Consider the following 27,062-nt stretch of genomic DNA (forward strand, 5'->3'; position numbering starts at 1 on the left):
TTGTTGGAAAAGCTCAGTAGGTCTGGCAGCACCAATAGAGAGAAATCAGAGTTAACGTTTCAGATCAAGTGACCCTTCCTCAGAACTGGACCCAAAATGTTAACTTTGATTTCTCTCCACAGATGCTGCCCACTGAGCTTTTGCAGCAAGTTCTGATTTATAGCATCTGCAATTCTTTCGGTTTTTATTAGGGTTGCTTGGCCAAGGGGTTTTATAAATACATTAATGACAAAAGCGTAACTCGGAAGAGAATAAGGCTCCTCAAAGATCAGCAAGGCGGCCTTTGTGTGGAACTGTAGGAGATGGGGGAGATACTAAACGAGTATTTTGCATCAGTGTTTACTGTGGAAAAGGACATGGAAGATATAGACTGTAGGGAAATAGATGGTGACATCTTGCAAAATGCCCATAATACTGAGGTGGTGGTGTTGGATGTCCTGAAACACATAAAAGTGGATAAATCCCCAGGACCTGATCAGGTGTACCCTAGAACTCTGTGGGAAGCTAGGGAAGTGATTGTTGGGCCCCTTGTTGAGATATTTGTATCACCGATAGTGACAGGTAAGGTGCTGGAAGACTGGAGGTTGGCAAACGTGGTGCCACTGTTTAAGAAAGGTGGTAAGGACAGGCCAGGGAATTATAGACCAGTGAGCCTGACATCGGTGGTGGGCAAGTTGTTGGAGGGAATCCTGAGGGATAGGATGTACATGGATTTGGAAAGGCAAGGACTGATTCGGGATAGTCAACATGGCTTTGTATGTGGGAAATCATGGCACATGAACTTGATCGAGTTTTTTGAAGAAGTAACAAAGAGGATTGATGATGGCAGAGTGATAGATGTGATTTATATGGACTTCAGTAAGATGTTCGACAAAGTTCCCCTTGGGAGATTGGTTAGCAAGAATAGATCTCAGGGAATACTGGGAGAACTAACCAGTTGGAGATAGAACTGGCTCGAAGGTAGAAGACAGATGGTGGTGGTGCAGTTTTTCAGACTGGAGGCCTGTGATCAGTGGGATGCCTCAAGGATCAGTGCTGGGTCCACTACATTTTGTCATTTACATAAATGATTTGTATGTGAGCCTAAGACATATACTTAGTAAGTTTGCAGGTGTCATCAAAATTGGAGGCGTAGTGAACAGCGAAGAAGGTTACTTCAGATTACAGAGGCATCTTGATCAGTTTGGGGGTTTGCTGTGGAAGGAGCCTCGGTGAGTTGGTCAGGTACATGGTACACACTGCTGCGACTGAGTGTTAGTGGTGAAGGGTGTGCATGTTGAAAATGGTCAGTAAGATGCTAGTCAGGTTGGTTGCTTTGTCCTGGAAGTAGTTTATTGTTAGTGTTTTGGATGAGAAACTATCTCTGGCTGTGCTGTCTCAGTTCCACTGAATGTTTTCCCAAATTCCTTTATTTCTCTTTTAAAAAAAAGGATGACTCTTGTTGGGGATTGCTGGTTCATCAGACCTCAGCAGTCCTGCTCTCTACTCCACTGTAAAGACATAAATAACATCTCAGAAATACTTGTAAATGAAGAAGTGAAAAGGAGGGAGAAACTTAAATCAATTGTAATCACTAGGCACAGGGTAGGGAATAAACTGACCCAATTAACAGCTGGCAAATAACAGGACTTGATGACCTGCATTCTTTGCTCTCAAAAGAAGTGGCTGTTGTAATGGCAGATTCATTGGACATTGTTGTTTTCCAACATTTCTCTAGATTGTGGAAAGTCCCATCAGATTAGAAAATAGCAAATGCAACTTCTATTCAAAATATGTGAGAGACAGTAAAATCTTTGCCAGTTAACTTCATGTTTGTCATTGGGAAAATTTTAAAATCTGTTAACAAGAAAGCTGCAGGGGCATTTGGAAAATCTTCATGAATTCATACAATTTTGTGAAGGGGAAAATCATGTTTGACTAATGTATGAGTGGTCTAAGGGAGGGAAAAACAGCTTAGATAATGAGGGATTTATAGATATACTTGACTTGTTGCTACATCACAGGTTATTGCAAAGATAAGAACCCATAAGAATATGGGCAACATATTAATGCGAATAAGGGTATTCTTAGTTAATGACTATAAAGAATAAGGATAAATTGGTAATTTTCAGGTTGGTAAGTTCTTGATGGAGTATCACAAGAATTCAGTGGTTTCTTCTATTTATGACCTATCAATAAGTTAGATGTCTGGTTGCTAAATTTTGCCAAGGACACAAAGATAGGTAGGAAAGTAAGTTGTGGAGAGGACATAAGCAACTTGCAAAGGGATATGTTATAAAACCAGGGAATATCATCTCAGGATAAAGGGGTAGGTCATTTTAAACTGAGATGAGGAGGAACCTCTTTATTTAGAGGGCGGTGAGTCTCTGCAGAGGCTCAACCATTGAGCTTATTCAAGACTGAAATTAGTAGAGAAAACAGAAATGATGTAGCTAGTCAGCTTTACGCTAATTGCCTGAAATAGCAGGCTCAGCAACAGCATGACCTACTAGATAAAAGTGAGGACTGCAGATGCTTTTCCAGCACCACTCTGATCTAAATAGTATGACCTACTCCAGTTCCCATGTGAGTGAGCCCAAGCTTAGTAAGTGGAGGATAATGTGTAAAAAACAACTTAACCTCTTTGACAGGAAGAATAGAGAAGTAGCGTGTTATTTAAATAGACAACAATTATAGAACTGCGTGGTCAGAGGAGTTTGGGTAATCTGATCCATGAATACCAAAACAAGTTAGTTTGCAGGGACAGTAAGTGACTGGGAAGGCAAATAGAAACTTGTTGTTTATTGAGAAGAAAGTCAAGTATAAAAGTGGTGAAATTTTACAACAGTTGTACAGGGTATTGGTAAGACCATATTTACAGTACTATGTAAATATGGTGGCACAGTGGTTAGCACCGCTGCCTCACAGCGCCAGAGACCCAGGTTCAATTCCCGCCTCAAGCAACTGTCTGTGTGGAGTTTGCACGTTCTCCCCATGTCTGCGTGGGTTTCCTCCGGGTGCTCCGGTTTCCTCCCACAGTTCAAAAAAAGTGTGCAGGTTAGGTGAAGGGGTAAATGTAAGGAAATTGGTCTAGGTGGGTTGCGCTTCAGTGGGTCGGTGTGGACTTGTTGGGCCAAAGGGCCTGTTTCCACACTGTAAGTAATCTAATCTAATCTAATGTAACAGTATTCACCTCCTTAAATATGAAAGGATATATGTGCATTAGAAACATTTCAGAGAAGTTTCACCCACCTGATTTCGGAGATGAAACAGTTATCTGTTGCAGAAAGGTCGGATAGATTAGGCCTATATCCGTTAGAGTTCAGAAGAATAAAAGGCAACCTTACTGAAACATGAAAGATCCTGAAAGGAATTGATGCTGAGAATGGTGTTTTCCTTAATGGAAGAGACTAGAGCCAGGAGACACAAGTTAAAAACAAGGGGTTTCTGATTACAAATGGAGATGAAGAAAAACATTTCCTGTCAGAAGGTCATACACATACAAAATTCTTTTCCCACGAGAGCAGTAAATGCAAAGACGCTGTTTTTTTTTAAGGCTGAGTTGGATGAATTCTGATGGAAATACAGAATACAGGAAGTAGTCACGAAAATGGAGTTGAAGCCACAATCAGATCAACAAGATCCTTATTAACTGGCAGCGCAGACTCAAGGGGCTGAATGGCCTACTTTTCCTATGATATTATAACATATTCCACTGACCAATGCACTAAATAAAATGTCAAGAATGAACTTTTTTTTCCTCATATTTCATTCAAATGTCATTATTTGATTAGCTCCGACAAAGTGCAAACACAAGCACAATGGGTTGAATGGCCTTATTCAGTCCTGCATGGTTGTATGAAAATATAAAGAGTAAGTAGGCTATTTAGCTCCTTCAGGCTGTTTCACTCTTCAATTAGATCAAGGCTGATCTCTATTCCACTTCATTTAGTTGTCTTTGTTTCAAATTCCTTCATTCCCTTATTAAACAAATGCTTGCTTACAGCACAGAATTGACCCAGCTTGAACCCTCTTGGCCCACATTCCCCTACCGGAGGAAATCAGCCTCCTCTACATATAATAGTTTTTGTATTTCAAATGCCTCAGTTAAACTGACTCTTCGTATTTCTGAAAATTTAGAAGACATGTCAAATTTAACATCATAATTTACCCCTTTCAAGACATAAATGTAATTATGCAGAGCAATCAATTTACTCTGAGTGTATGGGCATGTGCAACGTTTGAAGAATAGTGGACACATATGTATTTTGTGCATGCATGTGCACAAACTCAAGTACGTCCACACATGTGTCTGCTCAATCTGCCCACAAACATGTGCCAAGGGTAACAGTGAACATGAGTGTGTCCTGACTCCAATGTGAAACCCCATTCCTTGATTATGAGCCTTCATGACTTCTGCTAGTGTCCATTTAGGGACAGTATTATGATAAAATTAAAAAGTAAAGTAAGCGAGAATCCAGGGGGTATTAATGTTTAATGGTGATTTAATTTGTCTGTTTAATTTGAAATGCAAACACGAATCCTGGGACTCTCTCCTCACTTAAGCTTTCTGCAGTCAGTCTAACACAGCTCCAGCCCTGTGATGTGTCTCTGCGATTGCTTTTAGTAGATTGTCCCCTGGAGGTGATTTTAAGATATGCAGTTATTAATCAGGAAGGTGAATTAGCCAGACACAAATGTTAGTCATTTTAAGGAGTCCTGCAGAATTCTCTCCTTGATCCAGACTCATTTAAACTAATTGTTAAATTTAAACTCTGACAGACACTGGGAAGCTCCCGAGGATATGAAAAGAATGATCAAATTGTCCTTTTTTTCATTCTCTCTGCAAGAAGGGCACTTAGAGCAGAACACCAGGAAAGAAATAGCCCCAGAAAATCAAATCCTCTTCCCTCTTTCCCCCATTTCCAATAAATAGCACTTGCACAGTATGCATATTTGGAAAACTATGCGCTGTCACATCAATAAGGCACAGAATCTCCAGGCAAAGATTTATTGAATGAAGTGACCTTTTTAAAGTATAAACTTTAAGTGTAGCTCAGTGATTTGAAGTGCATCTAATGAATGTGATCTTTATGTTCCTTGCTTCACATAGAAGCACTTTGAGGAGGCGGTGGGGGAGGGGTAATGTTACTAGACTTCGAGCAGGAAGAAAGCTCCAGCAACATTATGAGGTCCTTGGGTCGAAACAGAATGTAGGATACCATCTGGCATCAGGACTGGCCTCATCTCACTTAGGATTGAATTGAGAAGGAACTTCTTCACCCATTGTCTCAGCATTCTTCTGCCCCACTGAACTTATCTCTACCTACCTCGACACTGTCCTACCCCCCCCCAGTCCAGGAACTCCCCACATACGTTCGAGACACCACCCACGCCCTCCACCTCCTCCAAGAGTTCTGTTTCCCCGGCCCCCAATGCCTCATCTTCACCATGGATATCCAATCCCTCTACACCTCCATCCGCCATGACCAGGGCCTCCAAACTCTCTGTTATTTCCTCTCCAGACGTCCCAACAGTCCCCTTCCACCGACACTCTCATTCGTTTGGCCGAACTGGTCCTCACCCTTAACAATTTCTCCTTTGAATCCTCCCACTTCCTCCAGACCAAAGGGGTAGCCATGGGCACCCGTATGGGCCCCAGCTATGCCTGTCTCTTTGTTGGCTACGTAGAACAGTTGATCTTCCGTAATTACACCTGCACCACTCCCCACATCTTCCTCCGCTACATTGATGACTGCATTGGCGCCACCTCGTGCTCCCGCGAGGGGGTTGAGCAATTCATCAACTTCACCAACACATTCCACCCTGACCTTAAATTTATGTGGACCATCTGACACCTCCCTCCCCTTCCTGGACCTCTCCATCTCCATTAATGACGACCGACTTGACACTGACATTTTTTACAAACACACCGACTCCCACAGCTACCTGGATTACACCTCTTCCCACCCTATCTCTTGCAAAAATGCCATCCCGTATTCCCAATTCCTCCGCCTCCGCCGTATCTGCTCTCAGGAGGACCAGTTCCACCATAGAACACACCAGGAAACCCATGCAGACGCGGGGTGAATGTACAAACTCCACACAGATGGTTACCTGAGGCTGGAATCAAACCCAGCTCCCTGGTACTGTGAGACAGCAGTGCTAACCACTGAGCCACTGTGCCACCCATAAATTCTTATATAGAATTTTCTGCCTTTTCCATGACCTGAATAAAGTCTCCCAAACTCTCTATTCTCATTAGATTCAATTTGATCTCCTTAGGCTTTCAATCTAAAAAATGCCATCCCGTATTGCCAATTCCTCCGCCTCCACCGTATCTGCTCCCAGGAGCACCAATTCCACCATAGAACACACCAGACGGCATCCTTCTTTAGAGACCGCAATTTCCCTTCCCACGTGGTTAAAGATGCCCTCCAATGCATCTCGTCCACATCCCGCACCTCCGCCCTCAGACCCCACCCCTCCAACCATAACAAGGACAGAACGCCCCTGGTGCTCACCTTCCACCCAACAAACCTTCACATAAACCAAATTATCTGCCGACATTTCCGCTTCCTCCAAAAAGACCCCACCACCAGGGATATATTTCCCTCCCCACCCCTCTCCGCCTTCCGCAAAGACCATTCCCTCCGTGACTACCTGGTCAGGTCCACGCCCCCACCCCTACGACCCACCCTCCCATCCTGGCACTTTCCCCTGCCACCGCACCTCCTGTGCCCACACCTCCTCCCTCACCTCTATCCAAGGCTCTGAAGGAGCCTTCCACATCCAGAGTTTTACCTGCACATCCACCAATATCATTTATTGTATCCGTTGCTCCCGATGCAGTCTCCTCTACATTGGGCAGACTGGACGCCTCCTAGCAGAGTGCTTTAGGGAACATCTCTGGGACACTCGCACCAATCAACCACACCGCCCTGTGGCCCAACATTTCAACTCCCCCTCCCACTCTGCCGAGGATATGGAAGTCCTGGGCCTCCTTCACCGCCGCTCCCTCACTACCAGACGCCTAGAGGAAGAACGCCTCATCTTCCGCCTCGGAACACTTCAACCCCAGGGCATCAATGTGGACTTCAACAGTTTCCTCATTTCCCCTTCCCCCACCTCATCCTAGTTTCAAACTTCCAGCTCAGCACTGTCCCCATGACTTGTCCAGACTTGTCCGACCTGCCTATCTCCTTTTCCACCTATCCACTCCACCCTCTCCTGCGTGACCTATCACCTTCATCTCCTCCCCCACTCACCCATCGTACTCTACGCTACTCTGTCCCCACCCCCACCCTCCTGTAGCTTATCTCTCCACGCTTCAGGCTCACTGCCTTTATTCCTGATGAAAGGCTTTTGCCCGAAACGTCGATTTCGCTGTTCGTTGGATGCTGCCTGAACTGCTGTGCTCTTCCAGCACCACTGATCCAGAAGTTGTATATCTGTGGAATTCCTGCCCAGTGAAGTAGTTGACGTTACTTCAGTAAACTTTTTTAAAGCTAAGAGTTTTTTTTACCAGTAAAGGAATTAAGGGAGATGGTGAGAGGGTGGGTAAGTGGAGCTGAGGCCATGGAAAGATCAGCCCTGACCTTATTGAATGGTGGAGCAGGCTCAATGGGCCAGATGGCCAACTCCTGCCCCTAGTTTTAAGTTCTTATGTTATGTTCTTCATCTGAAGCAATGGTTCAGATTTTCCACTGGCCAGATGGTCAATATTCTAACACTGTTGGCAGTTGCATATGGGTACTCTGAGGAATCTCCATCATCATAAAGTCTGCAGAAATTGCTCAGCAAATTGAAAATTCCACTGATCAATTTCTGTACATCTGGGAACCACTGAACATCTCCATTTGAATCATCAAATTTGAAGGGTTCTGACAACATTAAATAAAAGAGTTACTCAGCTGATGGTAGATATTAAATCCCTACACTAACTCCTGAGTAACTATCAAACTGATCTCATCCTTACCTCACAAACACCACCCCCAACATTACACTTCCCCAGACCCCTTATACACCTGGATCCTGACCTGGCATGTTCCGAGATCTGACACCCCACCCCACTTTTCCCTGCCACCAGAACTAACCCATTACACCTTCCCTGACTCCCAATCTGACCCATCTTCACTGCTGCCTCACCTTGGTCAAAGTCACACTGCCAGGCCCCCCAGCACTTGCTGGAGCAGAGCTGACCCTTCCCCAACTGGTCCTTCCCCCTGGTGTCAGTTTAGATACAGCCTGACTTACCCCCTTCACCCAGACATACATGAAGCACAGCATCTATTACCTAGCCCCTTGCCATTTTGCACCTGCCATTCTGTATATTTAGCACCTTACCCCTTTCCCACTTGGCATTCTACCTGCTTCCCAATTGGCATTTCACCCATGTGGTACCATACTCTACGAAACTCTCAACCTACTCACCTGCCATTCCACCCCCTACACACCTGGCATTCTACCCCTGCCCAGCTGTCACCTTACACATCTGTCACTTAACCCTCCTAGCATCCTGACCTCACTTTCTCATGTGTACCCATTGTTTGCCAGCATCTGTCAAAGAGGTTGCCTGGGCCTTTATGTTTCAGAATACAGCAGCTCACTGCTGTGGTCTGGATGTGGTCTGCTTTCCCCTGACTATTCCACACTGTGAAATGGAAGTATCTCCCTGCATTTCAGAAGGAACCCAGATCAGAATCTTCTCTCTCAGAAAATGCAGAGCTCCCTTCATTCATAAAAATAAAAGGAGGAATTCAAGAGGACAATCTGTATGAGATTGACATTTCTCAGAAACTCTGATATTGCAATCAAATTCATTGTTTACAGACGGTGTTTCTAATGCTTTGAAGAATGATAAGCTTTCTGTGATGATTTGTGAACCGTACTTAGCAGGGGTTTTTGATTCAACTGTGTTAGTCACAACCACTGATTGGAAGTCAAATCAGTTGATGCTTTTCACTATAATCAAGATTAAAAATCACACAACACTGGGTTATAGTCCAACAAGAATTTTGGAAACACTAGCTTTCGGAGTGCTGTTCCTTCATCAGTTGGTTGTGACATCAGGTGTTATGTGATTTTTAACTTTGTCCACACTAGTCTAACACTGGCATCTCCAAGTTATACTATAATCAAGACATTTAATAAACACTTTACCTCCTGGCTTTAGCTGTCAAGCCCTAAACTGAATATTTCATTCTGCATTTACTTTCATTTGACTCTCTTGTAATCAATCACTTTTGTATATATATTCATTATCAGCTCTTGGAGTAGTCTAGGCTGGCAAAGAGGTAAAGCCACCATAATCTTTCAGACCATGGGGCTACACTCTCATTAGAGAGAGATGATTGGTTTTGGTTGCCATACTCAGGTGGAGGGAGAGGTTAAGAAGGAGAGAGGATGTGTAAGGATGAGTCTAGTTGGAGGATTTCCAGTAATTGAGTGGGATGTCATTCAATAAATGTGAAAAAAGTGACACAACTCTTGCCCCCATGAACTTACAGTCAACTGTAGCCCTTTTTATCACTTTTTCAAGGCAAACAGATTTCACAAAGTCCTCCATTGGTTCTTCACCAATGCAGTGAGATTTTTCAATGTGTGGAACCCAGATCATTCACAAATATATTGAGCTCATTGAGTGGGGGAGGGGAATGTCCATTTTCACTTTCCATCACTTGGGGAACACCAAACAAGGGAGAAGATCTGGTCAATCTTCAATTTGACTGCTGTCATAACTGAAGTTGATGGAGCTATTCCCATGCTCGGGCATCTGCTGTAGTCATCAGTGACAACAAATCGGATGCATAGTTCAGGCACCTTGAAAGAATCCTATTGATTTGATATTGTGGTGTGCTTGATATATCAAATATGAACTGCCATGTGGTCAATATTAGACAATGCTCTTTTGTAAGGGATACTTTGTTACTCGCATTGTTGATATAGCTCATGAAGGTCACCTGGGCAAAGTATTTACTCAATGACACTAGGATGACAGATGCTGTGCAACATGAGATCTGATTTTGTTTGTAATGGTGAGCTCATTTCAAATATTAGGAAGAGTGTGTGTGTGTGTGTGTGTGTGTGTGTGTGTGTGTGTGTGTGTGTGTGTGAGAGTGTGTGTGAGAGTGTGTGTGAGAGTGTGTGTGAGAGTGTGTGTGAGAGTGTGTGTGAGATTTCCTTTCTGACTATTCATTCATAGTTCCATGGTACTATAGCTGCCATACACAGTTTCAACACCTCACCTGGTTTTATTGCTACCTTCAAGTCAGCTATTTTTACAATTTGGCAATACTAGACTGTTGGCATTGGATGTTACAAAAGATAATCCCCTGACTTCAATTTGCCTGGTTGATACTCAGTGTGGAACATGCATTCTGGTAATCTGAGAGTCCAACATGCTATTTGACTGTATGGTTTTCTAAGTGAACTATTGGACAAGCTTACTGGTGGTCTGTGATCAATTAGTACCTCAGATTTGTTTGCAAATAAGTAGTGATAAAAGTGTAAGACAGCCTCTGTGACTGTGAGTGTCTCTCTTTCTCTCTCTGGTTGTAAATAACATTGCTTCACAGGATGTTAGAAATCTGCTTGTCACTGCAACAATTGGTGGGTTGTTTGTTTACTGCCTACACTAGAACTTCACCTCAGCCAGTTAAGCTTGCATCAATAATTAGCTGATAGGTTTTCCAAAGTCAAAATGGATATTTGTGTGACTTACTGACAATCTTATCAGCTCCGAGGTTAAAGCAATTGTTAAAGACCTTTGGTAGTTCTTCAAAATTATCTGTTGTTTCTTTAATCCCTGAGCGAGCTAAAATATCAGTAGCTACCCTTCCAATTGTGTGAAATTACTTGTTCAGTTCTGAGTTAACATCTAAATTGGAAGCTAGTCTGTATCTCAGAAATTGTTTTCTCTAAGATGTCAAATTCTATGTTCTGCACAATCTGAAATTAAATCTTCCTGGCAATATTAATTCTAATACCATGACTTTCTGATCTGATTGTACACTTTGCTTAATTAAAACATTTTCATGTTAGAAAATCCTTTGTTGGAATTAGAATTAGAATTATTGTGGTAATTCTGTTGTTCTTTACTGCTGTGCTGGAAGGTTTTCCTGTGTTTTGCAGCTACACTTGAGGATTCCTATCCTTTCACAACTGAAATGGAGGATTTCCTTCATTGTATGAATCCCACTGCTGAATGATTTCCACTCAACTACATGATCCTCACCTTTATTGCAATTTCATAGAATCCCTACAGTGTGGAAACTGGCCTTTCAGCCCTACAAGTCCACACCAACCTTCCAAAGAGTATCCCACCCAAACACATTCCCTGTTACTCTACATCCACCCATATCCTACACATCCCTGAACCTATGGGCAATTTAGCATTGCCAATTCACCAAAGCTGCACATCTTTGGATTGTGGGAGGAAACCCATGCAGACGCGGGGTGAATGTACAAACTCCACACAGACGGTTACCTGAGGCTGGAATCAAACCCAGCTCCCTAGTACTGTGAGACAGCAGTGCTAACCACTGAGCCACTGTGCCACCCATAAATTCTTATGTAGAATTTTCTGCCTTTTCCATGACCTGAATAAAGTCTCCCAAACTCTCTATTCTCATTAGATTCAATTTGATCTCCTTAGGCTTTCAATCTAAAAAATTTTAATTTTAGCTCAATGTTATTGCCTCAGTTACTAGTTTCACAATGTCCTCAGAGTCTGTGACCTAGGATTTATATTTTTTGATAATCCCTTACTTCTGTTTCTCTAGCTGTGCCACATACCCTGTGGCGATACTCAATCAGAGTTGTAAGTAAATGTTTTAACTCCTTATTTTCCAGCTTGGAATACTGTGCTATTATAAAAGTTTTCTGTAGCCTACTACAGATTTGAAACTTTACTCACGGAGTCTCCAATACCTCTTTGTTCACCACTGCGCCCCGACTTGGGACCATTTCCATGGGCCACTGTCTCTCACAGCTGTCAGTAATCGCAAACCTTGGAATATGACATTTGGTCCCCACATCCTAATCATGAATGTAGATTGTGAACAGTTGGGACCCAAACACCTCATGTTGTGATACCCCACTGGTATACCTACCTGGGAATTAATCATTGGTTCCTACTCTCTGGCTCCTTTCTGTAACCTAAACCTCAAACCATGTCAATATATTACTTTTTATGCTAAGTGCTCCAAAAGTTTCTAAATCTGTTTCTTCAGGGAGGTGAATTGCTTCTCTTACCAGGCCTGAAATTCACTGGAGTATTGTTGACGATGGCAACCAGAATTGTTTTCTGCTGTAGTCTTAAATCTTCAACTCTTCTTTGCTCCTGACTATGCTGTTGGAGCAGGCAAATTGTAATTGAGTCTGAAGATCTGACAACCCTCTGCTCACCATCTGTAGTATGAGCAATTTCCAACCTGCTGCCTACCATGTGTTGTATCAGTTTGATCAGCCCATTGTACTGTATGAGCTGCTGCTCCTGGTGAAAGTTGGGGCCACTAACTGTAGAAAACTCCTGGCGCTGCTTTGCCTGGTGTGATAAAAGAAGTTTGTATCCTGGTCTAACAAGAAGAAACTCTTCTGTGAACAAGATGCAGCCTATTGCCTGTTACCAGTGAGTTACAGGTCACATTGATAAGATAGACGTTGTTACAGAGACTTTGAGGAGGACAAGGTGTTGGGTCTCACTCCTAAGATGAGCTGCCCGTAAGTCCAGATATCATCATCATAGTGGGTGGTGCTTATGAGACTTCTCAGAATGAACCCTTTCAGGCCCATATACAACAGGTACCAGTAATGTGGTCAGCATGTAATTTGAAAATATTGTTAGTATGTGATACAAGTGACTATAATCATCAACAAATATGTTGCTAAGGGAAACCTTTAGAGCACATAACATAAGTAGTAATATATTGACACGGTTTGAGGTTTAGGTTATAGAAAGGAGCCAGAGAGTAGGAACCAATGATTAATTCCCAGGTAGGGGGGGGGTGTATCAGTGGGGAATCACAAGGAGAGGTGTTTGGTTCCCAGCTATTTACAATATACATTAATGATTAGGATGTGGGGACCAAATATCATATTCCAATGTTTGCAGCTCTCACAAAGTTTGGTGGACATGTGTTTTGAAAGGATAGTGCTAGAGTATCAAGAGGATTTTGACAAACTGAGTGAGTAGCAAGAAGATGGCAGATAAAACCTGGGTAAGAGAATATACGGTTATCCTTCTGGTAGAGTCAGAGATGGTACAGCATGGAAACAGATCTTTTAGTCCAATTCGTACAGTCCAACTCAAATTAGTCCCATTTTCAAGCATTTGACCCATATCCCTCTAAACTCTTCCTATTCATGTACTCCTCCAGATGCCTTTGATAAGTTATAATTGTACCAGCCTCCATCACTTCCTCTGGCAGCTCATTCCATACACGCACTACTCTGTTTAAAATAGATGCCGCTTAGGTCTCTTTTAAATCTTTCCCATCTCACCTTAAACTATACCCTCTACTTTTAGATTCCCCTACCTTGAGTAAAAACAAGGACTGCAGATGCTGGAAACCAGTGTCTAGATTAGAGTGGTGCTGGAAAAGCACAGCAGGTCAGGCAGCATCTGAGGAGCAGGAAAATCGATGTTTCAGGCAAAAGCCCTTCATCAGGAATAGAGGCAGGGTGCCTGCAGAGTGGAGAGATAAATGAGAGGGAGATGGGGGGAGGTGGGGAGAAAGTAGTAAAGTACAATGGGTGGATGGGGATGAAGGTGATAGGTCAGAGAGGAGGGTGGAGTGGATAGGTGGAAAGGAAGATAGGCAGGTAGGAAGAGTCATGGGGACAGTGCTGAGCTGGAAGTTTGGAACTGGGGTGAGGTGGGGGAAGGAAAAATGAGGAAACTGGTGAAATCCACATTGATGCCATGGGGTTGATGTGTTCCGAGATGGAAGATGAGGCATCCTTCCTCCAGGCATCAAGTGGTGAGGGACCAGTGGTGGAGGAGGCCCAGGACCTGCATGTCCTTGGCAGAGTGGGAGGGGGAGTTGAAATGGGCCACTGGACAGTGTGGTTGATTGGTGCGGGTATCCCTGAGATGTTCCCTAAAGCGCTCTGCTAGGAGGCTCCAGTCTCCCCAATGGAAAGGAGACTGCATCGTGAGCAACAGATACAATAAATGATATTGGTGGATGTGCGGGTAAAACTTTGATGGATGTGGAAGGCTCCTTTGGGGCCTTGGATGGAGGTGAGGGAGGAGACATGGGTGTAGGTTTTGCAATTTCTGCAGTGGCAGGGGAGGGTGCCAGGAAGGGAGGGTGGGTTGTTGGGGGATGTGGACCTGACCAGGTAGTCACGGAGGGAACGGTCTTTGCGGAAGGTGGAAGTGGGTGGGGAGGGAAATATATCCCTGGCGGTGGGGTCCGTTTGGAATGTCGTCGGATGATTTGGTTTATGCGAAGGTTGGTAGGATGGAAGGTGAGCACCAGGGGGGGTTCTGTCCTTGTTACAGTTGGAAGGGGGAGGTTTGAGGGTGGAGAGGCGGGAAATGGATGAGATGCGTTGGAGGGCATCTTTAACCATGTGGGAAGGGAAATTGCAGTCTCTAAAGAAGGAGACCATCTGGTGTGTTCTATGGTGGGGGAAGACACTTTGATTATTTACACTATCCATGCCCCTCGTGAGTTTATAAAGCAGTAGAAGGTCACTCCTCAGCCTCTGATACTCCAGGAAAAATAGAGTACTTATTAAATGGTGAGTGAATGGTAGATATCCAGTATCATTGGGCGGCACAGTGGCTCAGTGGTTAGTATTCCTGCCTCACACAATGCCAGGGACCTGGGTTCTATTCCTGCCTTGGGTGACTGTCTGTGTGGAGCTTGCACGTTCTCACAGTCCAAAGCTATGCAGCTTAGGTGAATTGGCCATGCTAAATTACCCATGGTGTTCTGGGATGTTAGGTTAGGTGCATTAGTCAGGGGGAAATGTAGAGTAATAAGGGCATGGGTCTGGGTGAGAGACTCTTCAAAGGATTGGTGGGCCAAATGGCCTGTTTCCACACTGCAGGGATTCTATGTACATTGGAACCTCTGCATTTTTCTTCATGAGTCACTGAAAGATGAGCAAGCAAGCAAGGAGTTACAAAGGAAATGGCATGTGGGCTTTTATCACAACAGGATTTGATTGCCCAAGCTAAGATGTATCATCTCAGTTGTATAAAACCTTGATGAGACAGTAACTGGAATATTGTGTGCAGATTTAATCCCTGACCTATGGAAGAATATGTTTGCCATAGAGGGAGTGCAGCCAAGATTCACAAGACTGATTCCTGGAATAGTGGGAACATCTCATTAGATGAGACTGGGGAAACTGAGCCTGTATTCTCTTGAGTTTAGAAGAATGAAAGGTGGTCTCTTTAAAACCATCTTTAAAAAGGTGGGACCTGATCAAGTGTATCCCAGAACATTGTCGGAAGTTAGGGAGGTAATTTCAAGTTCCCTAGCAGAAATATTTGTCTCACCTATAACCAGTGTCTGAAGACTAGAGAGTGGCTAATGTTGTGCCTTGATGTGAAAAAAGCTGTAAGGAAAAGCCTGGGAACTCCAGATTAGTGAGGCAGATGTTGGCAGTAGGTAAGTTGTTTGAGATGATTTTAAAAAATAAGATTTACACGCGTTTGAAGAGGCAAGGCATGATGAACGATAGGCAGCATGGTTTTGTGCAAGGGAAATCATGTCTCACAAATTGTTTTTTTGATTAGATTCCCTACAGTGTGGAAACAGGCCCTTTGGCCCAACAGGTTCCACACTGAGCCTCCGAAGAGTAACCCACCCAGACCCATCTCCCCAACTAATGCACCTGACTATGGGCAATTTAGCATGGCCAATTCACCTGGCCTGCACATCTTTGGACTGTGGGAGGAAACCGGAGCATCCAGATAAAACCCGCACAGACACAGGGAGAATGTGCAAACTCAACCCAGACAGTCGCCCGAGGCTGGAATTGAACCTTGGACCCTGCTGCTGTGAGGGAGCAGTGTTAACCACTGAGTTACCATGTGAATTTGATTGAGTTTTCTGAGGAAGTAACCAAAAGAATTGATGAGGGCAGAGTGGTAGATGTTGTTTACCTGGACTTTAGTAAAGCCTTTGAAAAAGGTTCCACGTGGTAGTCTCATTGGTAAAGGTAGGTCACATGGGATTCAGGGTGAGTTTGCCTATTGGATACAAAATTGGTTTTATAGTAGGACTCGGAGGATGGTGGTGGAGGATTGTTTTTTGGACTGGAAGCCTGTGACCAAAGGTGTCCAACAGGGATCAGTGTTGGATTCATTGTTGTTTGTCATTTATATGAATGGTTTGGATGAGAGAATAGGAGGTACGGTTAGTAAGTTTGCGGATGACACCAAAATTGGTGAAATAGTGGATAACGAAGAAGGTTATCTAAGGTTGCAAAGAGATCTTGATCAATTGGATGAATGGGCTGAGAAGTGGCAGAAGGAGTTTAATTTTGGTTAAACAAACAAGGGCAGGACTTATATAATTAATGGCAGGGCCCTGGGCAGTGTGGGAGAACAGAGAGACTTAGGGGTTTGGGTACATAATTAATTTAAATTTGTGTTACACAGATAGGCAGGGTGGTTACAAAGCCCAAAAGAACTATGGATGCTGGAAATCAGTTCTGGGGAAGGGTCACTGAACCCAAAACAGATGCTGCCAGACCTGCTGAGCTTTTCCAGCAATTTTTGTTCTTGTTTGTGGTTAAGAAGATATTTAGCATGCTTGACTTCATTGTCTCAAACCATTGAGTATAGGAGTTGGGAAATCATGTTAGTACAAGACATTAGTGAAGCCCCCTCTGGAGTTCTGCATCCAATTCTGGTCACCCTGCTAAAGCAAAGATATTATTAAACTGGTGAGGTTTCAGAAAAGCTTTACCATGATGCTGCTGGGAAAGGAGGGTTGGAGCTATAAAGGAGAGGCTGGATCGGCTGCAACGTTTTTAACTGAACGTTGAGGGGTGACATTATAAAGGTTTTTAAAGTCATGAGGGGCATAGAGACAATGAATAGCAAAGGTCTATTCCCTTAAGCGGGATAGTTCAAAACTAGCTGTCATATTTTTAAGGTGAGAGGAGAAAGATTTAAAAAAAGAGGTGCACAGAATGTTAATGTATGGAATGAATTACCAGAGAAGTGGTGAATGTAGGTGCAGTTATAATGTTTTAAGATGTTTGAATAATTACATGAATAAGAAAAGTTTGGAGGGATATGGACCAACCACAGGCAAGTGGGACTAATTTAGTTTGGAACGTAGTTGGCATGGATTAGTTGGATCAAAGGGTCTATTTCCAGGCTGTATGACTCTTTGACCATATGATGATGATTAGGCAGGGTAGGTGCAGAAAGTTGGCTTTCTTGGCTGGGTGACCTGAAACCATGCAATACTTTCAGAGTAACAGCAAGCCATTTCAGACTGCGATGAGGAGAAATTTCTTCACTTAGAAGGTGATGACTTAAAAAGGCAGAGTTAAAAATCACAAAATACCAAATGGCCAAATGGCCTGTTTCCACATTATGGGGAATCTATGAACACACATTGTTTGGACTGAAATAAAATAAAATAAAATATTGGAGTGCAGATTCATAGCTCCCTGAAAGTGGAGTCGCAGGTAGATAGGATAGTGAAGGCGGCATTTGGTATGCTTTCCTTTATTGGACAGAGTATTGAGGACAGGAGTTGGGAGGTCATGTTGTATCTGTACAGGACATTGGTTAGGCCACTTTTGGAATGTTGTGTGCACTTCCATCAGAAGGATGCTGTGAAACTTGAAAGGGTTCAGAAAAGATTTACAAGGATATTGCCAGGGTTAGAGGATTTGAGCAATAAGGAGAGCTGGGGCTGTTTTCCCTGGAGCGTCGGAGGCTGAGGGGTGACCTTATAGAGATTTATAAAATTATGAGGGGCATGGATAGGAAAAATAGACAAAGTCTTATTCCCTGGGACGGGGGAGTCCAGAACTAGAGGGCGTAGGTTTAAGGTGAGAGGGGAAAGATATAAAAGGGACCTAAGGGACAAATCTTTCACACAGAGGGTGGTACGTGTATGGAAAGAGCTGCCAGAGGATGTGGTGGATGCTGGTACAATTGCAATATTTAAGAGGCATTTGGATGGGTATATGAAGAGGAAGGGTTTGGAGGGATATGGGCCGGGTGCTGGCAGGTGGGACTAGATTGGATTTTGATATCTGGTCGGCATGGACGGGTTGGACCAAAGGGTCTGTTTCCATGCTGTACATCTCTAGGTTTATTTGGAAGCACTTGCTTTCGAAGCTTCATCATTCAAAAGCTGGTGCCTCCAAATAAATCTGTTGGATTATAATCTGATGTTGTGTGATTTTTAACTTTGTCCACCCCTGTCCAACACCAGCACCTCCAAATCTTAAAGAAAGCAGTGTTAGGAATTATAATTAATGGGGTAAAAGAGACAGTGGTAATGTAGATGGTGCCACACCTCACTGGAGTAGTATGCTAGAATGAAACTCCGCTATTCCTAGAGTCATTACAAAAGATTAAAATTTCTAAAATAATATGAAAAATTCCCAATTTGCGTGGTTTTTAGGTGAGAAGGGCTGACAGGAGACAAGGATTGGGTTTTGTACTGAACAAGAATTGTTATTTATTACATGTAATCACAAAACTGGGAAAGCAGTTCAGTGATTTCCATTCACAATAGCTGTTGAGATCATTTTTATGATTCTCCTGCACGTCAAAATTCGCTGCTCAGTCGTCCTTCGCTATATGCTTCCACTGGCTTCTCAAAGGCCCAGGGTGGCTGACATACTTATAAAAGGTTTCTGACTTCATCACTAAAAGTCACAGATTACAAGAACTGCTGAAGGAAAGACAGATTGGTTTTCTTCAGGTTTAAAGAGAACTAAGAGAATAAACTCCTAAACTGATGATTTTCCAAAGACTTCTCTGTGTCTTGCTCAAGCCCCAGTCTGTTCAGCTACCTGAGAACCAATCACATAACCACGGGCAACAGATCATTGTCATTGGTTTGTGGACTAGTGACCACTTACCAATCAGCTACCAATGCCATCCAAACTCCATTTGTACACACCCTTTGGCACCAGTTCATCTGCAAGCACTGCTGTAGCCCACAGTATTGCAAGTCATGATCACAAAGAGTTTCAAATAACTTGCTTTCAGTGGTAGTTCACAAGTGGTTCATCCTCCTCATCAATTTCTTCTTTTCAACCTGAATAAATGTTCGCTCACTGACCTTCCTCTTTGTCTATATTCCCAGGACACTTTAGACATCTTTTTCTTCATACCTCTAATTAAGTTGCGGACACTGGTTTGAGAGCCAAGTTGCTCTCCTTCAAATTATATTTGACATTCTACCACATGGAAACCATGAGATCGCTTATTAATCCTACCTCATTACTAAAATATCCAGTTTCCAGGTAGGTTTGGTAATGTGTCATTGTTAGAAACAATCCCTGATATGCACTACAAGTTTCTCTTCCATACTAGGAACAGGAAAACAGGAGTAGGCCATTCAGCCCATTGACCTTGCCCATTGAATATGGTCATGGCAGAAGAACATCTTGTATCCAACTCATGTGCATAACCCTGTATGCCACTGGTAATCAGAAATGGATCAGTCTCAACCTTAAACATACTCCATAGCCCTCTGTGGTAGAGAATTCACAACTCTCTGAGTAAAGTAATTACTCAGCTCTGATCTAAGTGACATCCCACGTCATTTTAAAATGTTCCCACTGGTTCTAACCTCTTCAACCAGAGGAAACATCTCACCTGCATCTTTCCTGTCTATATCTTTAAGCATTTTGCAAGTTTCATTGAGACCATCCTGCATTCAAAAACACTTGAATTTGTTCTCTCTCTCTTGATCAGGACATTCCAGTTGTTCTGGGAACTAGTCTGGTGAACTGTTGTTGCACACTGTCCTCCAAGGCAAGAATATTTTTCCTGAGATAAGGAGACCAAAACTGCATACTGTACTCTAGGTACAGTCTAACCAAGCTCCAAAATAGCTTGACAATTCCTCTACTCAAATCATCTTACAATAAAGGCTAACATTCCACTTAGCCTTCCTAACAGCCTTCTACACCCACAGGGCAGCCTTCAGTGTTGTTGACAATGACACTGTTCGTGTATCTACACATTCCAAATGCTTACATTTAAGAAATACACTGCACATCTGGTTCTCTTACCAATGTGGATAACCTCACATTTATAAACATCATATTCAACCTGCCTTATTATTTTCCAGTCACTGAGCCTGTCCTTCTGAAGCCTCTTTTTATCTTCCTTACAACACCCATAGTACACAAAACATAGAACAGTACAACACAGGAACAGGCCCTTCAGCCCACAATGTCTGTGCTGACCATGATGCTAGTCTAAACTAATCCCATCTTCCTGCAGATGGTCTGAATCCCTCTGTTCCCTGCCTGCTCACATGTCTGTCTAAATCACTCTTAAAAGTTGCTAATATGTCTGCTTCTACCATTTCCCCTGGCAGAGCATTCCAGGCACCTACAGCCCTCTGTGTAAAAAGACTTTCCCAGTATATCTTCTTTAAACCCTTCTCATCTTAACCATATGCCCCCTAGTATCTGATATTTTCACTCTAGGAAAAAGACCCTGACTACTCACTCTATCCAGGCCTTTGATAATTTTACATATTTTACATTCCCACCTAACTTTGTATCATCCGCAAATGAGACATTCGAAGGGATTGTTGATCATAAACCAAGAAAAGAAGCTGGATAAGTGATAATGGGATAATGAAGACATGAAGACCCTGCCCTTTGCCTGCCACTATCTCTCTACCCCCTTGGCTCACAAGCCTCATTCTTGATGAAGGGCTTATGCCCGAAACATCAATTCTCCTGCTCTATGGATGCTGCCTGACCTGCTGTGCTTTTCCAGCACCACACTCTTGGCTCTAATCTCCAGCATCTGCAGTCCTCACTTTCTCCCACTTTACCACACCACTTTGTTCCCTGGTCAACCTTCATGTCTCAGGTTTCCTGCAGTGTTCCAGTGAGACAAGCTGAAGAAACAGCATCTCAATTTCCTCTTGGGCAACTTACAGCCTCCAGGACTCAAAGCCTCCCTCCATATCTTTTACCCACCACCACAACTCCAGGTCCTGTCATGATATGCTTCGTTTTCAGCACAACCACATCTTGGTTTTGCCCAATCAATCAGTGTCCTCATTATCAGCTTCTATTTCACTTCTTCCCTGGTTTTCTAACAATCCCTTTATCTGTCTAACCTTTATTTATTTGTGTCTCTCTGGGTTCTGACTCCACCAAGTTGCTCAGTCCTTTCCCTCCTCAGTCCACATCATCAATATTAATATTGCCTTTTCATAACTGCTATGAGTTCTGAAGAAGAGTCACTGCTCTCAAAACTTGCTTTCTCTCCACATATGCTGCCAGACCTGCTGAGTTTCTTCAGCAATTTCTGTTTTCCTTGTCTATTTATCCAGTCCTTTATAATGGACTTTAACATTGTTCCATAACACAACAGCAGCGATAAAGTATTGTAAGATATTGGAGTTTAGATCAGAGTGGTGCTGGAAAAGCACAACAGGTCCAGCAGTATCGAGGAGCAGGAAAATCAACGTTTCAGGCAAAAACCCTTCGTCAGGAACCCAAAATGTTGATTCTCCTGCTCCTCGGTTGCTGCCTGACCTGCTGTGCTTTTCCAGCACCACTCTGATCTAAATTCGGGTTTCCAGCATCTGCAGTCCTCACTTTTGTCTATTGTAAGATATCCCAGACTCTAACTTTCATATTTATTTAAAGGCAATGTGAATCCAGATGTGATTCAATTGGTCCCCTACTCAGCTTTAATCAAAAATCACTTTTTTCAACAGTTAAAATACAAAAAAAAATTGGCATTCTTAACAAGATAACATATTATTCAACCACTGTTCTAATATAGACAGCATCCCACATACATATCCTTTGGCAAAAATGAATTTAGCAGAACCGTCATGGTTCTCCAGGGGCTGTCTCTGTCCAGTCCAGAAAAAAGAAACAATCTGCCTCTTTTGATTTTTAAGAGGAAGCCACGCTCTCTCAGACTTCCCTCTAAATAGCTGAAAACTCCAGCTTTTAACTCAGCAGCAAAAACCTTCTCACTCACTGAAAGCAAAACTTAAAGCCTTCTTGGGGCTGTGTGAACCCTGACCCAGCCCGTTCATGTGTCTTTTTGTCTCTTTTTTAAAAAAAGTACCAAGGAGAACTCAAAAGCTGTTTACCAGCTGCCTCTCAAAGAGGCATTTCGCCACCACTGCACAGTACCCCTCTGCAAGAGAAACAAGACAGAAGGCATCGCGCCTAAAGACACAGTACCACAAGTCTGCAGTTCATTGCTCTCTTTCTCTTGCTCTGTTCTTTAGTAGTGGAGTGAAAGTTGTTACCTTCCAATCCACAGTGAACATCCCAGAATCTACTGAGTTTTCAAAGTTACCCTTAACAACCTGATTTTCCCAGTCAAAATGCAGGTGAAAATCACTCATGCCAATTGCAATGTTCTTCTTATATGCTTCATTATTTTTCTGATTCATATTTTGTCCTATAGTGAGGCAGCTCTTCAGGGACAGATGGACAACTCCTACCCCAGACATTTTCCCTCGTTATTCCTTATTTCCATCCAAACTAATTCTACATCGTATGCTATTGCACCTAGAATTCTATTCAACTGATACCTCCTTTTATTAATATTATTAACTACCCAACACAGGAAAACTGGTAGAGGTGTCAAATATGACAAACCACCAAAGGGTGGTCACCTGGAAAAAGACCACCCCACCTGCTGCACAAAAATATGTATCTTCCTGTCACCTTCAATTCTATTGGCATTCTTTAATTTGATTTGATTTATTGTTGTCACACGTACCAAGGTACAGTGAGAAGTTTTGTTTTGCGTGCTGTACGGGCAGATTGTACCATTAAAAAGTGCATTAGGGCAATAGAACAGAGTGAGAAATACAATGTTATAGCTGCAGAGAATGTGCACAGAAAGCGAAGTCAGCATTAAACTTGAGATTTGAGAGGTCCATTAAGTCGTCTAATAACAGCGGGGGAGAAGCTGTTCTTGAATCTGTTAGTATGTGTGTTTAGGCTTTGGTGTCTTCTGCCTGCTGAAAGAGGTTGGAAGTGACTGTAGCTGAGGTGGGAGGAGTCTTTGATGATGTTGGCCGTCTTTGAGGTAACGGGAAATGTGAATGGAGTCAATGGGTGAGAGGTTGGCTTGTGTGATGGACTGGGTTGTGTTAATAACTCTCTGTAGTTTCTTACGCTCCTGGGCAGTGCAGTTGTCATACCAAGCAATGATTCATCCAGATAGAATGCTTTCCATGGTGCATCTATAAAAAATTGTAAGTGGCCTTCTGGTCATGCTGAATTTCCCTGAGCCTCCTGAGGAGAGAGAGATGCTAATGGGCTTCTTTGACAGTCACATCAATGTGGGTGGTCCAGACAGATTGTTGGTGATCGTCACTCCTAGGAACTTGACAGTTTCGACCTTTTCCATTGATAAAGCTGGAAGCGTGCTCTCAATGTTGCTTCCTGAAATCAGTAACCAGCTCTTTTGTTTTGCTGACTTTAAGGGAGAGATTGTTATATTTATACCACAAACCAAACACTATTTCTTTCCAATATTCTGTTTTGTCATTGTTTGACATCTGCTGATGGTGTCGTGAGCGAACTTATAGATGGCATTGTCACACAGTCATGAGAGTACAGGCAGGGCAGTGAGGGGCTGGGTACACAGCCTTGCAGGGTGCTGGTGCTGAGGATTGTCATGGAGGAGCTGTTGCCTATTCTCGCTGCTTGTGGTCTGTGTGTCAGGAAGTGGAGGATCCAGTTGCAGAGGGCAAGGCAGAGACCTAGGTCTCTGACTCTGGAGATTAGTTTGGTTAGAATTATAGTGTTAAAGGTGGAGTTGTAGTTAATTAGAAGCCTGGCGTAGGTATCCTGGTTATCCAGATGTTTTCAGGCAGGAGTGTAGGGCCAGGGAGAGCACCTTCTGGTTCTCAACCTCTCAACTAAACAAACAGCCTCAATGTCACAATCTCCATGCAAGAAGAAGAAGAGGCTGTACAAAATAAATTACACAGTATTAAAGTGAGTGCATGCACGGTGGCTCAGTAGTTAGCACTGCTGCCTCACAGCGCCAGGCACCCGGGTTCAATTCCCGCCTCAAGCGACTCTCTGTGTGGAGTTTGCACATTCTCCCCGTGTCTGTGTGGGTTTCTTCCGGGTGCGCTGGTTTCCTCCCACAGTCCAAAGATGTGCAGGTCAGGTGGATTGGCCATGCTAAATTGCCCATAATGTTAGGTATGTTAGCCAGGGGTCAATGTAGGGGAATGGGACTGGGTGGGTTACAGTGGAGGGTTGGTGTGGATGTGTGGGCCGAAGGGCCTGTTTCCATACTATAGGGAATCTAAGCTAAACATGCTGGAGGTGGAGATACAGGAATCTTTGAAGGTGGCAGGACAAGCTGAGAAGGCTAACATAAAATAATGTGATATCTAGGCATGTGGTTGGGATACAGTGCTACCACTAATCCTCATTCCTAGGCTTGTCTAGTGGGTTGTACAGTAGTCCATGGTGGAGGATAGACCACAAATAGATCTCAGCAAAGGAGACACCTGTCCTTGGTAACAGGTTGTGGTTTATTCAACAATAGTAACCATATCTAGGTTTTATTAACACTGACAGATTAACTATTACTAACAAGAGGTAAAGGAGTATATGTCTCCATCAAATGACTGCAACAAAGTCCATTAACTCAATTTACTTCAGTCTCTGCTTAATATCTATTGGTATGTTATCATTTTTGGATGCATTTTCAGCATCTGCAACACACAGAGGAACCAAGTACCTGGATGTTATCACATGACCACAGACCACCAAATCTCTGCACTATAATGCTCTAGGGCACAGGCTGTACCTAGAGATTATTCTTTATTGTAAATAATTCCTTAGCTGTATGTGATCCCACCAGAGATCTTCAAGTAAACAAAATCCCATACACCTCATTTGTGTTACATTAAAATAACGCAAGAATATTATGGCAGCTGTGTTATTTATCAGATTGGGCAGAACATCAGTGCAGCCTGATATATTAACTCTTCCATGGCCATTACCTTCTATGCAGTAAAAGCATTGGGATCTTTGGCTTTATTAAATTGAGGAAGAGAATAGAAGAGCAAGGAGCAGTGCTGTTGTGGAGACATTTGGGGACCACAGTTGTTCAAGGGTGCCAAGGGGTGAAATCATCTTATTGTTTTTTCCAGTAGTTTTTCCTTCTATTTATTCAAAAATCACATGACACCAGTTTATATCCCACAGATTTATTTGAAACCATAAGCTTTCAGAGACCCCACTCCTTCATCAAGTAATTACCTGACAAAGGAGCGATGCTCTGACACCTTGTGGTTTTAAATAAAGCTGTTGGATTATAACCTTGTGTCATGTGATTTTAGACTTTGTCTGCCCTCGGTCCAACACCAGCATCTCCATGTCATGGCTTCCTACTAATGACTGGAAGGATGTTTGGTAAAGGCGGGAAAAATTGCAAAGAGATTTTAGTGAAGTAAATAAAATATTGCTGACCAATCAAACATTGTTTTGCAGTCAACACTTAAAAGTGATGTTACTTTACCAGCTAATTGTGGCGTGAGACATATTTTGGGGCCACCAGATGGCATTTGGTAGCTGTCATACCTCTGATATCCAGGAGGTGGCAGAAATGTCCCAACAATAGCAGACTGGAGCGAACCACAAACTTCACTTTGTAACCATGGAGCAGATTAACCAGAGTTACAATGCAAACGCTTAGGATAACAGCAGGAAGACCCAATCTTTACAGAACATATTGTTGATGACTTTGATCTGTCACCACATTTCACATCCTGATCCCCCAGAATTGGCTAAATTCTCTGCTGTTTCAGCTGTTTCGTTATCATTTCTTTTGTGAAATGGAAGGAGGGCCAGGCATTGCATTTTACTGTTGTAGTACAGGCAAGTATGCAATAAAAGAAAAATAAAATGCCATCTCTTTGCTGGCAAAGGGATCAATATTGTGCTGTGGCCCATACAACAGTGGACAGTGACACAGGTCCATCTCAACAAATGAGAAGCCAATCCTAACCAATGTCCTTGTGTCTGTTTCTAATACAAGGACCACTCTGTCAGTGCATGGGCCTGGGTGTGTGTCTGTATCACTGGCACAGGGCTGGGGTAGCGCTGTGTTGGGGTCTGGCTGTGTGTCCATGTGTCAGGCCCAGCGACTGTCTGGGTGCAGAGCAGGAGTGGAGGAAAGGTTTGAGGAGAGGATGGAAGGGGAATTGAGCTGAGTAAGTGGGGGTGAGGAGAGTGAGGAGACGGAGGCAGATTAATATATGGGAAAACAGATGTAGTGAAGGGAAGGAAGTGAGAGATGGTGAATGAAGAAGGGGGAAAGGATAGAGGGATGTGGTATTAATAGAGGGATGTGGAGACTCTCCTCATGAGACGGATTATTAAACCTTGTGATCTCAGACTGAGCCCCACTCTCTGCAACTGGATCCTCAGTTTCCTGACCCACAGGCCACAATCAGAGAAGATTGGGGACAATATTTCATCCTCACTAACACTCAACACTGGAGCCCCCCAATAGAGAGATGTGGGGAAGGATGGAGGGCTTGTGAGGAAGAGTGAGGGATGTGAGAGAGAAATGTGGGAAATAGGGAACAGGGAGAAATGGGAGAGTCTGGGAAAGCCTGCACCCACTGACTAGAACTGAATTGAATGGAATCATTCATTGTCACCTGTTTTCAACATAACATACAATGAAAAGTGTGTATCATTGCTATACATGGCTCCAGTCGCATTAACTCAAAATTAAATAAAAAGTAAAAGAAAGGTAACTTAGAGAGTCTGACTTTTGCTTTTGTTTTACAGTCCTACTCTGGGCTACAACAGCCCAATCCAAGGGGTCACTCCGTGTGGAAGAGACAATCCCACTCCGGGTTTCGCAGACAGCCCAC

The sequence above is a fragment of the Hemiscyllium ocellatum genome, chromosome 26, assembly GCF_020745735.1.
Source record: "Hemiscyllium ocellatum isolate sHemOce1 chromosome 26, sHemOce1.pat.X.cur, whole genome shotgun sequence".
In the NCBI taxonomy this organism is placed as follows: Eukaryota; Metazoa; Chordata; class Chondrichthyes; order Orectolobiformes; family Hemiscylliidae; genus Hemiscyllium; species Hemiscyllium ocellatum.